Source organism: Labeo rohita, chromosome 4 (genome assembly GCF_022985175.1).
Source record: "Labeo rohita strain BAU-BD-2019 chromosome 4, IGBB_LRoh.1.0, whole genome shotgun sequence".
Taxonomy (NCBI): Eukaryota; Metazoa; Chordata; class Actinopteri; order Cypriniformes; family Cyprinidae; genus Labeo; species Labeo rohita.
The window spans coordinates 10,758,143-10,771,461 of NC_066872.1; the positions used below are offsets into that span (position 1 = coordinate 10,758,143).

The 13,319-nt window shown below is 41.5% G+C and overlaps 1 protein-coding gene across 1 annotated transcript in view; it reads left to right on the top strand.

Annotated features, from left to right (window-relative positions):
- LOC127163743 (NACHT, LRR and PYD domains-containing protein 12) overlaps positions 1-13,319 on the top strand; it is a 58,453-nt gene that overhangs the window by 27,710 nt on the left and 17,424 nt on the right. The window lies entirely within an intron of this gene.

The following is a 13,319-nucleotide window of genomic DNA, read 5'->3' on the forward strand; positions in this document are numbered from 1 at the left end:
ACTGTTTAAACTTTTCAGTGTCTCTGTATATCTATATGATTCTAGGAGTTTCTATACGATTCAACAATATAAAGGAACAAAAAGCACTGGTCTGAGGAGTAAAATCAAAACAAAACAACACAACAAAACTTTAACTCCATAACTGGCCACAAAACAGGAGCAGACAGTGAAAACACAACTAAAAAGGCAGCCACCTTCCTATAGTTTTCATAAATGGTAAAAACAAACATATTCAAATGTATAATTTATGTTGTAAATATTAACAACAAAATATTCCAACCCTAACTTGGAATATTAGAAGTTACATGTTGGTGTCACTATCACAGTAGGTTAATTGACATTACCTCAGATTAAAGAGCAATGCCAAAAAAAAAAAAAAAAAACATAAATTCAACCATAAGAATACACAACAGTTTCAACAGGACAGCAGGACACAGACAGCACTCTGGAAAATGTTTCTTATCTTCTTTGATCAGCTTTCTGTCAAAGAGACGGGAGAAGCCAAAGAGGAAATCACAGATTTGTGCAGCTTAATTCAGTTGAAGCTTTGTTCTCATACAGCGGTTTTAGTCAAAGCAGTTATATCAATACATTTCTGAAAGTTACGTGACCTTCAGACTCCAACTAAACAAGTCATGAGGTGACAGTGACAAGAAACTCAAACTCTATGAGGTGACACAAATGAAGAAAAAAAATCTTTCAGTCTCATTTGGGGACCGGTTCAAAAACACACAGTGTTTAAAATATAACACAATATCAACCTCTTATTTACTAAACTGTTGCATAAAATCACATTTAAGCTTGTGATAGATCAGGACAAAATCAGCACTCATGTCATGGGCCTGTTGCTGTTGCTGCAAGTGTTATATTGTGTGATATGTGATATATATACCGTACTGTGCAAAAGTTTTAGGGCACTAGTATTTTCACCAGCTAAAAAATGGTTTAAAGTAAGTTATTTCAGTAAAAAAAAATATATGTATATCGGCTTACATTTCCAAACATTCTGTTTGCCATTAATTGTAATGATCTAGTGAGATTTTTGTTTGCACAAGAAGTCTGACAACAGCCAGTGCTCCACACAGAGATCTGATCTCATCATCATCCAGTCTGTCTCTGGAATGACATGAAGAAACTGAAAGACTGAAACAGACTAAATCCAGAAGAACTGTGTAACCTACCTGCAAAGCTACCTGAAAAACTATGCAAAAGTGCACATAGGGCAAAATGAATGTTTAGAAATGTAAACTGATATTTCCTATTGACACACTACAGCAAAAGACTGACTTTAACTAACTTTAAACCATTTTTTAGCTGATGAAAATACTAGTGGCCTAAGACTTTTGCACAGTACTGTAAATATGTGACCAAAACCAAAACCAGTCTTGAGTAGCACGGGTGTATTTGTAGGAATAATTGGGTCAAAATGATCAATTTTTTTTACGTCAAAAATCTTTAGGATATTAAGTAAAGATCACGTTCCATCAATATATTTTGTAAATTTCCTACCATAAGTATATCAAAACTTAATTTTTTATTATTAATATGTATTGCTAAGAACTTAATCTGGACACATTTTTTGCACCAATATCTGGGGTGTATTGGGCATAACTGCATTCATGGAGTTGTTGCCCTGCATTATATTTGTCAACAGTAAACTACATAAAATATAAGATGATTTAGAGGTCTGAGGGCAGGGCCAGCATGTTAAAATATTTGAATATATATATATATTCAAAAGCAAAACATAAAAAAAAACAAGCATTATTGCCTGAAAATACCTGATATTAACTCCCCGGGGGTTTGAATCTGATTGGCTGACAAACGTTTTAAGGTGTGCAATTATTTTCCGTGAAATGCATGGTGAACATAGTTCCAGGCAGGTCTTGACCGCATTACTTTTATATCACTTTGTCACATGAAAAATGCCAAAACAGTAAACAATAGAATAAACAAGATGCATTGGTCCATGTACATTGCGTTCATTTGTTTTTTTTATTTAATATTGAAAAAAGAAACACGTAACACGTGTCTCCTTTTTAGTTTTTTTTTTTTTTTTTTTTTAATTTTCCAGAAAAAACAAGAATTCAGCTTGATTAATTTTTTTTTTCATTCAGGGTTAAAAAATTGAATAAACAGCTTGAATATCTGATTTCTACACGTGGGCGGGAATTAAACACCCCTTTCTGCTGATTGGTCAGCTGAAGATCAGACCGTGGCGTCATCAGTTCTTCCTCAGTTTTGCACAAAATAATAGTTTTGCTCACCTGCTGTGGCAGTTGTACTGATTCTTAACGCATTTATTGCAACTACATTTCATCTTTTCTCGTCAAACAACCACATGTACTGAATGGCTCGACAAAACCCTAAATATACCCTCAGAACCCCTTTGATATACTTTGGCAATATTCCAGACATTATTTATTTATTTATTTGTTGTGTTCCAATGTAACAGGACTCCAGGGAAGCGTGTAAGATCCAGATGCAAGCTTTATTAAACACAGCGTAGTCAAGACAGGCAGGGTCAATCTCCAAACAAACAGTAACATGAAGGCAAGACAAAAGCGTGATCCAGAAAACAGGCTGAACGTCAAAATACCGGTGAGCAGTCCAAAGTAACAAATGAACAAGGCTATGAAACAAGACAAAAGTATGGCAAAAAACAAGGAAAAACTATGACCAAGAAACAAAACCGTGGCAAAGACAAAAACAAGGTAATGAAACAGGATAAATGCTTGGTAGAGTCCACACAGGCAAAACAATACTTTGTGAGGGCCTGTTTGGTTTAGGCCTCCTTATATGGCCACCAAACAGGAAGTAACAAAAGAAGCAGCAGAGGGATCGGTAACAGTCAGTCTATGGGAGAGGGCTCCCTCTGCTGGCGTGGCATTACATCCAAAGACCTAAATAAATAAAAAGTAAATTAAAAAACTAAATATAAATTAATCAATCAATCAATCAAGCAGATAATAGCATCAAGGTGAGTAGCCTATTGTATAATTCTGATATGATATGATACTTTAATACTGTACAACTGGTAAATTAATTTAAGCATAATAACTTTTTATAAGATTGTTTGTTTGACTGTGTTTAACTGATATGTGTGAGCATGTGAGGAGCCAGCGCCATCACCTGAATTTCTTTCCTTAGCAGCGGAAACATCTTAATACTCTGTCATTTATAGTAATACATAAGAGCAGGACATCAATCAAAATGGAAAAATGTGTTTTGTTTTTTTTTAAAATATAGAAGACAACAGAATGCTTTGTCTCCTTTAACATCTTTCTTGTTACAAACACCACTGCACCTGTACTCTATACTTTATACTCTTACCAGTATACACTGAGATTATTTGACATTAAGTGCATTATATAAATTACTTTGGAATAAATCACGGCATGTTTCATGATTGAAAAAGAAAAGAAAAGTGATTTACAGTCCTGAAAATACTGTAGGCAATAGCAAATTACTTTGCGGACCCCCTGGCACACAGAAGGAAGCCTGTCTAGGCTCTGCCCCGGTACGGGTTGTGTCAAGACATTCGCAGTGTTGGGTAAGGTTACTTTGGAAATGTAATAGGTTACAGATTACAAGTTACTTGATTTAAAATGTAATAAGTAGTGTATTTTTTCAATTACTTTATTAAAGTAATGCAACTTATTACTTTGAATTATTTTTTGATTACTTTTCTAAATTTCTAATATTTTCAACTGTTAATCATTTTGAAACATATAAACCAGGCAGAGTTAACCTTACAGTAGCGTTCAACACTGATTACTGTCAGACTTTCAAAATCCTTTATCACTTGAAATAAGATTATAATAAGTAAGGGATAATATAAGTCTTTATTTTGCAATAACAACTGGCTGGATGTACATTATCTCACTTATTACACAACTGCTTGATAGATTATTTAGATGTTTTGTGTCAAAATAATTAGACCACAAAACACTGATCTGAGTTGAAATATTTGAACGCAAAGCTTCCATGAAGAAAATGGCAAGTTCAAACTAGACATTTTAGGGATACAGTGCAGTCATACCAGTTTTCTTACACAACATTTCACCACATAAATAATTAAGTAGTAGTACTAGTTTGTTAGTTATCTTATAATCCATTACAGTGTACAAAAAAAATGGCAGCAGCTGCGTTTGTATGAAACAGTAGAGCAAGTCCACGATACCAGAATGACAGAATTAAGAAATTGTCCACATAATATTGAATAAAGCTTGAATATTTTATTAGCTAACCAAACGCAAAGAAAAATTATCAAGCATATAGCACTGACTTAAGTTGCCCCAAATAGGTCTGAGTTATTAGTTTTTACCAGTTGTTATCAGGGAATAACATACCTTGGAATGGCATGACTGACCAATTAGAATCAAGCATTCCACAGAGCCGTTATTAATTTAATTTAAAGCACAGCCACCACAAATTCAGACTTTTTTGGGGGGGCTTTTATTGTGATAGGCCAGTAGAGAGATGACAGGAAAGAGCTGGGAGGAGAGAGGGGAGTGGGATCGGCAAAGGGCCTCGAGTCAGGTCACTGTGAGTGCAGTTGTGCTATATGTCGGCACACTAACCACGAGGCTATTGGCACCAATACCCCAAATTCAGACTTAAAAGCTCTTATTTACTTTGAGATCATTGTGAGGTTAAATACATTTGAAATCATAACAAGAAATAGTTTAATAGCTATGATACTGGGTTTGAAATCAAATGCTTGCATAGTTATGACAGAAAACACTAGCATCTAACAATGCCTTGGAATAAACAATCTTAAAAAATAAAGTTTATGCATAAACCCAAATAGGAAATAAAAGAGTTATGTGTCCTATTGTGTGTCCTAAACTCCTGAAACATTGGTGTCTCATTTTAGAGCAGGCAATGCAATTTATGAAAGAAAATTAATCTGTAAGTGGGAATGGGTGTGTGAAAAAATTTAGATGTAATCCCCTTTGTAATCACTGGCATTTTTCAAAAGTAACTGTAATTTAATTACACATTTTTTCTCAGTAACTGTAACTAATTACAATTACATTTATTTTGTAATTAAATTACGTAATTCCGTTACATGTAACTAGTTACTCCCCAACACTGGACATTCGTTAGTCTGCAGCAGCAGGTGAAAAACTTATTTTGTGCAAAACTGATGAACTGATGATGGCACGGTTTGATCTTCGGCTGACCAATCAGCAAAAAATGGACGTTTAATTCCTGCCGACTCGTAGAAATCAGATATTCAGGCTGTTAATACATTTTTTCAACCCTGTACGAAAAATTAAAAATCAAGCTGAATTCTTTTTCGTTTTTCTGGAAAAACTAAAAAGGAGCCTTTTTTTCATGTTTCTTTTTTCAATATTAAATTTTAAAAACTACTGAATGCAATGTATACAGACCTGCACTAGTCTGCTATCAACAGCTAAAGTCTCCATTGCTAGGTATTGTAACGGGGAATGAGAGACGAGAGGCGAGCGGATCCATGCGCGAGCCTTTATTTAAGGGACGAGACAGATACATGGTCGAACAGGCAGGGTCAAACGGGAGCAAACAGGTGAAACGCAGGCAAGACGTAGAGAATAATCCTTAACAAGCGATAGTCCAAAAGGCAGGCGGCTAGACAGTCGAAAACGAGATAACCAGGCGGGAGAACAAAACACTGGGAACTAGAAACTCGGGAACAAGGAAACTACGGAACGCTAACAATAATAAACACAACAATAACAATCCGTGACTTGCATGGGGAAAGACCTGGGCCTTTATAGTGACGCTGATTGGTCACATGCGATGATGCAATCAGCGTGAAGGATACTGGGAGATGTAGTCCGGGGTGTAAAGCAACAGTCAGTGTGAGATAAGGTGAGAGTAACCTCTGGTGGTGAGCGGACCGCGGAACATCGACCAGATTCGTGACATAGCCCCCCCCCAAGGAGCGGCTTCCAGACGCTCAAAGGAAACAACAGTCCAGGGGAGCGGTGGGGCGGGAGCGAGACAGGGCGAAGGCTGGGGGGCCAGGTCCATGTGGAGGGCCCAGTGATTGAGGCAGGACCGACAGAGCAGGTACCCTCCAGGGCGGGGCCGGAGGCGCAGGAGCCCTCCAGGGCGGAGCCGGAGGCAGAGCAGGAGCCCTCCAGGGCAGAATAGGAGGTGCAGGAGCCCTCCAGGGCGGAGCAGGAGGCACAGGAGCCCTCCAGGGCGGAGCCGGAGGCAAAACAGGAGGCGCAGAAGCCCTCTAGGGCGGAGCAGGAGGCGGAGCAGAAGGCGCAGGAGCCCTCCAGGGTGGAACAGGAAGCAGAGCAGGAGGCGCCGGGGCCCTCCAGGGCAGAGCAGGTACCTGCGTCATGGGCTGGGACCTGGGGAGAGCAGGGATAGAGGAGACAAACAGAAGAGCAGGAGGGGCAGGAGCCCTCCAAGGCTGAGCAGGAGGCACCGGGACCTTCCAGGACGGAACCGGAGGCAGAGCAGGAGGCGCCGAGGCTCTCCAGGGCGGAACAGGAGGCGCCAGGGCCCTCCAGGGCTGAGCAGAAACCCGCATAATGGACTGGGACCTGGGGAGAACAGGGATAGAGGAGACAAACAGAAGAGCAGGAGGGGCAGGAGCCCTCCAAGGCTGAGCAGGAGGCACCGGGACCTTCCAGGACGGAACCGGAGGCAGAGCAGGAGGCGCCGAGGCCCTCCAGGGCGGAACAGGAGGCGCCAGGGCCCTCCAGGGCTGAGCAGGAACCCGCATAATGGACTGGGACCTGGGGAGAACAGGGACAGAGGAGGCAGACAGAATAAGGGGAGAAGCAAAGAGACCAAAGGATAACGCCGCCTCCCTAGGAGGATCTACAGCCGAAGCTGACACCTCAGGAGGCATTTGCGCGGCTTCTCCGACAGGGAAGGCCTCTGGAGCTGACTCATGGTCAGACGGGGCCTCTGGAGCAGACTTGAGACCAGACGGGACCTCTGGAGCAGACTTGAGACCAGACGGGACCTCTGGAGCAGACTTGAGACCAGACGGGACCTCTAGAGCAGACTTGAGACCAGATGTGACCTCAGGAGCACAGTGTGCAGACCACACACACCAAATGGCAACTGCCATTACGGGAAGAGCAGTGGCGGGGGGCAGGACCTCTTTAGAGGTGGGTCTGGAAGGTATTGATGCCCTTGGGATGTTCGCTGCTCTCACTGATGCTAGTGGTGGGTCCAGCACACCGGCCATCCTGATAGGCCGTGATTTTGGGATGTCAGACGAGGCATGGCACAGCTCTGGAAGGTCAGAGGAGACGTGACTTGGCTCTGGACAAATAGACGAGACATGACGAGGCACTGGGAGGTCTGATGAAACATGGGGGGGCTCTGGGCCGTCGGGCAGGACGTGACTTGGTTTGTGGAGATTGGCTGTGACCTGACTTGATTCGTGAAGATCAGTAGTGAACTGACTTGACTCTTGGAGATCAGTGGTGACGTGACTTCAGGGCGGTGACTTTGACGTGACTTCGACGGTGACTTGGCTCATGAAGATCAGCAGTGACTTGATTTGACACGTGAAGACCAGCGGTGACTTGAACTGGCTTGTGAAGATCAATGACTTTACCTGACTCAGGAACCATGACTGTGACTTTGCTTGACTCAGGAACAACGGCCTTGATGTTGCTTGACACAGGAACGACCGCCTTGACGTTGTGTGACGCAGGAACGACCGCCTTGACGTTGTTGGACTTGGAAGCTTGACTGGACCTGGAAGCTTGACTGGACCTGGAAGCTTGACTGGACCTGGAAGCTTGACTGGACTTGGAAGCTTGACTGGACTTGGAAGCTACAGCTTTGGCTTGACTTGACTCTGGAACAACAGTCGTAGCTTGACCTGGCTCAGGAGACACGGGTGTAACTTGACTTGACCTAGTATGAACAGCTGCTGTAATGTGACTTGACTCGTGGAGAACAGGTGTGACTGGGCTTGACTCGTGGGGCATAGCTGTGACCTGGCTTGACTCGTGGAGAACGGCAGCTGTGTCTTGACTTGACTCTGTGTCTTGACTTGGCTCTGTGTCTTGACTTGGCTCTGTGTCTTGACTTGACTCAGAGATAGCCGCTGCGACATGAAGGAACGCCACTTTAGCTGCCCATACCGTCATTAGGGGTGTGTCCAGCACGTGGACCATCATGACCACAGGTGGCGTCCGGGTGCTGACCACAGGTTCTGGAATGGCAGCCATGTTGTGGAGTGGCTTGGAGACGGCGGCCATCTTGTGCAGGGGCTCTAGCGTGGCAGCCATCTTGTGCAGTGGCTCTGGCATGGCAGCCATCTTGTGCAGTGGCTCTGGCGTGGCAGCCATCTTGTGCAGTGGCTCTGGCGTGGCAGCCATCTTGTGCAGTGGCTCAGGAAAGATGGCTGTAACTTGACTTGAGACAGGGGTGACAACTGTAATTTGACTTGACACAGGAACAATAGCCGTAGCTTGACTTGACTTGGAAACTTGATTTGGCTCGGGTAATGCAGCTGTAAATTGACTTGACTCAGGAAGCACAGCTGCAACTTGCCTTGACTCGGAAACTTGACTCAGGAAACACGGCTGCAACTTGACTTGCCTTGGAAACTTGACTTGACTCAGGGAATACAGCTGCAACTTGACTTGACTCAGGAAGCACAGCTGCAACCTGCCTTGACTAAGAAACTTGACTTGACTCAGGAAATGCAGCTCTGACTTTATACGGCTCTGGTATAGCAGCTGTGACGTGACGGAGCTCAGTTTTCGCCGCCATCTTGTGAACGGGCTCCGCCGTCGCTGCCATCTGGTGAGCGCGCACTGGCACCGCCGCCATCTTGCGAACTGTAATTCGCAAGATGGCGAACTGTAACTGCATAGCAGTCTCCGCCATTTTGTGCACGGGCTCCTCCGTCGCCGTCCTTTCGCGAGTACACAGCGGCGCGGCCGCCATCTTGTGCACGGACTCAGCTGACACCGCCATAGCTAGAGCACGCTCCGACACGGCCGCCATTTCATGAGCGATCCAGGCGGAAAACTTGTTTGTGGCGTTGTGATCCGGAGTTACCGCCAATCTGCGAGAGGGGTGCGCAGCTGCCATGTCCACGTTGTCGCGTTCCTCCTTCGCGACCCCCACAGTACACGGCGAGCCCACACACAATAAGGCAAAGTTCATGAAAGTGGCCAGAGATGAGCGCGGACCCTCGCGTCTGGGTCTAGCCTTTAGAGGCTCATTAATGCAATCACAAAATATTTCCATTATGATACAGTCCGGGAGGGTGGAATGGTTAGCGATGGAAAGAAACTCACGGATGTGCTGGTCGAGAGAACGTGATCCTTGTCTTATCCTGAATAATATCCTGTCTGTGTCCATATCTTCTGAATGTCCGGGGGTGAAGCTGCTGGATCCTGTTGTGACGTATTGTTCTGTAACGGGGAATGAGAGACGAGAGGCGAGTGGATCCATGTGCGAGCCTTTATTTAAGGGACAAGACAGATACATGGTCGAACAGGCAGGGTCACACGGGAGCAAACAGGTGAAACGCAGGCAAGATGTAGAGAATAATCCTTAACAAGCGATAGTCCAAAAGGCAGGCGGCTGGACAGTCGAAAACGAGATAACCAGGCGGGAGAACAAAACACTGGGAACTAGAAACTCGGGAACAAAGAAACTAGGGAATGCTAACAATAATAAACACAACAATAACAATCAGTGACTTGCATGGGGAAAGACCTGGGCCTTTATAGTGATGCTGATTGGTCACGTGCGATGACGCAATCAGCGTGAAGGATACTGGGAGATGTAGTCCGGGGTGTAAAGCAACAGTCAGTGTGAGATAAGGTGAGAGTGACCTCTGGTGGTGAGCGGACCGCGGAACATCGACCAGATTCGTGACAGGTATAAAATTATGTTTTGGATTTAGTAATGGAGGTGATGGATGAGATAATTAACTAATAATTTTCCCTTAATAAACTTGTAGTTAGTAAGGCAGCTGTTAAGTATGGAGTGCATAAAGGGATCCAAAATATATATTTTCATACAGAATAAGGCATTTATATGTTCTTTATAAGCACTAATAAACAGCCCATATGCTTGTAATATGCATGAAAGTAATATTACACTTAAAAGAAGGATGCAACATCTGTTCCTACAGCAACACATTTATTTTCTGTTAAAACAGATATGAAAAAGCACAGGTTAATCATGGAGTGCATCTGTTGTGTCTACCACAAAGCTCATCACGTACTGAATATTATTTCTTTGTATAATATAACATGTCTTATAGTGCAAAGGTTTATGCAGATACATGACACTGGACACATTAAACCACACTCAAAAATATCTGCTGTAAATCGATGAATGTTATTTACAATGATCATCTGGCTAAAGCCACGTTCACACTCTGCTGTGGAAACAACCAGTGTGTTTACCGTCTGCAAGAGGGGTTTCAGCTCTTTGGGGGGTAAACATTTACCTGTGGTCTTAACATTATCAATGTTTTCCCTCATGCCTCTGAATTTACTTGCTGTTGTGGAGCCGGAAAATTGAGCAGAGTTCCTGTACATCATTCTCAGCATAACGAACATCACACTCTTCTGGCCAGATAAAGGATCCAGTGCTTTGATGTTGTTTAAAAAAAGTCTCATACTGTTGTTTGCTCTGATAACCAGACAAAAATCCCATTCTCCTCTCTAGACTTTTAGCTAAAGCATCAAATAACAGTTGCTGATTGATGTCTCTGTCATTCCTCATATGATTTGTCAATGACACCTTTAAAGAGCTTAATCTCTGCTGCTCTTTGTGCCTACTGTACGTGTAGACCAGACATTTCAGTCATAGACTTTCACACACGGACCTGCTGAGAGAGACATGCATCTGCCCTGTTTCTGTCCTGAAGTAACAATGATAACTCTGACAGCTCCTCTAAGGCATCATACATGATACAAAGGTGACACTACTGAGACGATTTGCTAAACCAGCAAACATGCACTTTTCTGTGGAGTTTCGTTTTGGATCAGTCGAGGCATCTGAAAAGTGTTTGTGAAGTGCTGGATACTGTTGACATACAGCTTTGATGGTTCTATAACTAGAAGCTATCCATCTAGTGCCATGAATCCTCCCTATATTCAGACACTGTAATGCAAGTTCTTGACAGCATGAAGTTAGTTCACGGCAGTTTTTAGCAGAAGCATGATAAAGACTGTAGACCTTGTCAAAAAATGATTGGAAGTGGTTCAGCCCAGCAACCTCTTCTCCAGTATCTCCAACAGATTTAGACGGTGGTTCATACAGTGCTGAATAAGTACATTGAGAAACAGTTGAATCTCTGCTGCAACACCTGATTTACTTCAGAGCATAACAGAGGCACCATCTGAAGAAAAACAAACAAAACGTTCTTTAAGAACAACTTCTGTGAAACCATGGTGTGTGAGGTTTTCTATATGTACTTGATACATTTCCTCTGCATTTGTAGCTGCAAGTTCCACTAAATCTAAAAAGAATGTTAGTGGATCTTGCTCCAATACAGATGATCAGCACAGATTTCTTGCTGATAGTTGTGGATTCATCTATCAGAATGAAGATTTTGTTTCACTCTCAAGGATCTTTGCCACTACTGTCTTTCTCATTCACAAGTTATGTGCCGACTCATTTTTGCACAAGACTTGTCAGAGTGTAAAGTTCTTCTCATGTCTATTTCATTCAGGACCTGCAGGTCAATGTCAGTTGGCAGATCAGTAAAAGGTCTTCCTGATTTGACAATTTTGTAAACTGTGCAGAAAACTCTGTCTGTGGTCAGGAAATGTTTCCTCATCATCTCAGTGGTCAATGTTTCTATGGTTTTGTCTTTATCTTTTTGTCAGATTTTCTCTGCTGTGATAATCTGATGTCCTGTGCCTGTGAATTTTTTTTTTTTTTACACCTTGACTGTTGATGTGCCTCTTTAGTTGACCCTGAAGGTTCCGCTTTTACTTTGGTACTTTTATATTTATAATTAGCGTTTTTAATTTTTTGGTTTTAAATTGAAATAAAATCAGGAAAAATGTTACAAAAAATGAAATCAGAAGTATCAAGAAAATGTATCTTGGCACTACAGAGGTGGCACAGAAGAACACAAAAGTAGCATTTTGATATATTTACAGACTGTTTAACCAGGCATAGGAGGTGGCATGAATGCAGTTAAATTCATAATAATACCGTTATGAGATTATTGTTTTAAATATGTTTTGCATACAGAAATATGAAATGATTTAAATAACTGAAAAAATATATATTTTAAAGATGAAGCTAAAACTGCCAGTAGGTGGTGGCAAGTCACTGTATTTGTCACTGAATTCACTCCCTGGATTTCGTTGCCCAGTGTTCCCCTCAATTCCATACATTTATAATCATTTTAATGTACGTTTTGTTGCTGTCTGTTTAAATTACAAATGAAATTAAAACAAATTTTTTTTTATATAGAATAACCATTTTATAAATGCAACAAGCCATGTGAAGCCGTGTTTTACAGTGAATTCAGAACAGCTTATAGCCATCAAGCCTTAAGCCATGGAGCTGTTCTAAATTCACCGTGAAACACGGCTTCACGGAACTCATTGCATTTAAAAAATTAGTTTTGAGTGACCATTTTTGAGCAAAAGCATGTTCAGTGCTCCAAAGCTATTACAGTGAACAGGGTGATCATTTCTGAATGGAACATACAGCGTACAGCATACATAATGAATGACATAGGAATGTTTTAAACGTTAATCAAATAAATATCATACCTTCTGTTCTCTTCTTTTTAAATAATGTGAAAATTTGTACTTGAACCGTTCTCCTGGCCATTTTGAAAAGTGTGAAAAATGTCATAAACTTCCATGAGCTTGTGCTCATGAACTTCAGCTCATTACAATAATGAGATCTGAGTGGTCAGTCGCCATTGTTAATAAGTCATAAATTACCAAAAGTAGAGAATTGTAATATTTTTGCTATTTACTATACTTACTATTTTTTAAGTTTTACATTACACAAAACATTGTTAATCTATGGTGGTTTTACAAAGGGGATGCTTTTTGTCATTTTTTCAACAAGGGGCATGCCGACAACCGCAAACCTCAAAATGAAATGTGGAGGCAATAAATAAATACAGAATAAATGCGTAAATATATAAATAAATATTAAAATAACTAAATGCATAAATAAATATTTAAATAAATAAACATTTAAAGATTTATTTATACATTTCAACATTTATTTAATTATTTAATTATTTGGCCCTCCATACAATTCAAGCCCTGGTTATAGAGAATTTTAGTGAATATATTTAATACATACATGCAAACCAATTCAAAAAAACATGTAATTCT